Raw genomic sequence first — 2,127 nt, forward strand, 5'->3', positions numbered from 1 at the left:
TGGGGCTGGGGCTGGGGCTGGGGCTGGGGCTGGGGCAGGGGCAGGAGAGCAGGGTTTGGAGATCTCCTCCCCCAGAGGGTGGGATGCAGGTGATGGGAGACTGGAATGTGGGAGCAAGGGCTTTTAAAACGTCCCTGTTTGAAGCTACTGCTCCCCCAAAGCATCTCTGGTAGCCAGCACGGGCATCAGCACAGCCCCGCCCCACCTCGCTCCTACTCCGCCCCCACCCCGCCCCCACCCCGCCCTCACCCCGCCCCCACCCCACCCCCCACAGACAGCATTTTGTTCTCACAACAGAAACAGAAAAACCCAATGGAAAGTTGATCTGCAGCGAGGAGTGTTTCCAAGGAGTCCTGCTCCAGGGAGCCTTAAAGGAGACAGCAAATGTTACTGAGAGCCTGGCACATGCTGCCAGGTCATGATTCCCCCACAGCCAAGAGACCAGGCCAAGGGACCCCTGATTCCAGACAGGAGCGGTTCAAAGCACCTCACCTAGGACCAATCTGGTTTAAGAGGGAGCACTTTGGAGTTATCCTGAAGGATAATAGATAGACACGGGTGGGGCAGGCGGCATGGCAGCCGTGAATGCTAGGGTTTACAGAATGGACTTGTGGGGAATTTAGAATTCTTCTTTCAGGCTTGGAATGTAGCCTAGTCAGTAGAGTGCTTGCCCAGCGTGCAAGAAGCCCAGGATATCACCCCAGCACACATAGTTTGGGTATGGTGGAAGATCCCTGAAGTCCCAGGACTGGAGAGATGAAGGCAGGAGGGTCAGGAGTTCAAGGTCAGCCTTAGCAACATAGCAGATAGCAAGTTTGACCAGTCTGGACTATATGAAATTCTGTCTGTAGATAGATAGACGGAGAGAGGGAGAGGGAGAGGGAGAGGGAGAGGGAGACACGGTTTGCCTCATAGGGAGAAGCCACAAGATTGACAGGTAGACAGAGGCAATGATTCATGGCCCTCAAAAAGACAAGGAATGAAGGGCCTTCCGGAGCTGTGTGCGCATACCTGCTCTGGATCACAGGCTCCTGACAAAATGCCAGAAGACCCTCCCCTTCTCCCGGCCCTGGCAGAAACCGCTCCTGAGCAGCAGATTTTAAGGTTTCATGCAAGTTGGCTCAGTCTCAAGGAAAAGTTGAAGAAAGCTCAAGGCAGTGTCCTCCAAGTGACCCTCGCAAAGGCTGCAATGCCAATACTTGCCAGCAGGGGGAGATAAAACACAGCGTTTCCTTTCTCCAGGTGCCAGCACCGCAGATGCGAAGGGCAGTTTCCTCCTTCCTTGAGGATATTAGTGGGGGATGGGAAGGGTTGGAAAGAGTAGAGACAGTTTCTCTCTATGTTCCTGGCTATTCTGAAACTCATTATATAGACCAAGCTGGGCTCAAACTTGAGCCACCTGCCTCTGTGATCACAGGTGTGTGGAACCACACCCTGTCCTCTCCTGCCACCCACCAATGTTTGAGGCTTGATTCCCAGGTTTGAACTCAGGACCTAGGGTCAGCTCCTGGGTCCAGCTGCATTGCTGACATGAAGCATCTCAGAGTCCTGCTGAGCCAGTTCCCACCAGGTGGTCTGAGCCAGGGTCTCTCCAATTCTTTAAATCTAACACCGAGCAAGACCGGAAGCTGTGCCCCGCTGCAGAGTCCTCACAAAGGCTGCGTGTGAGACAGGACCATGAGACAGTGTCCTGCTGCCCTTGAGTCCTGGCTGAATACCTCTCGGGCCTGGCTGGCACTTGGGACAAAATCATGGTGACAATTTTGAGGCAAGTTGGGTAGTAGCTGACCCTGTGCTGTGGGGTGCAGACTGGTTGGTGTCACCATGGCCACTCTTGATACCTACATGGCTATTACTGCTACTGTGTCCTGGCCAGGCCTGGTAGATCCCAGGTTTTCTGTGCCCCCCACAGCCTCAGCTGGGGCCCTATTCCTGCCCAGGGTGGGGCATGAGGTTTCCCTTCTGACCCTAGCCCTGGTCTCCAGTTGGTGAGCTTGTGTACCTGGCCCTCCACTCTTATCTCTACTAGCGGCTCCACACTGCCCTCCAGGCCAGGCTGGGCTCCAGCTCCTTTGTCCTTTGGACTGGGGTGGGGACAGACTTCTCTTTGGTACAAAAGAAGGTGGT

Source organism: Mus caroli, chromosome 5, assembly GCF_900094665.2.
Source record: "Mus caroli chromosome 5, CAROLI_EIJ_v1.1, whole genome shotgun sequence".
Lineage (NCBI taxonomy): Eukaryota > Metazoa > Chordata > Mammalia > Rodentia > Muridae > Mus > Mus caroli.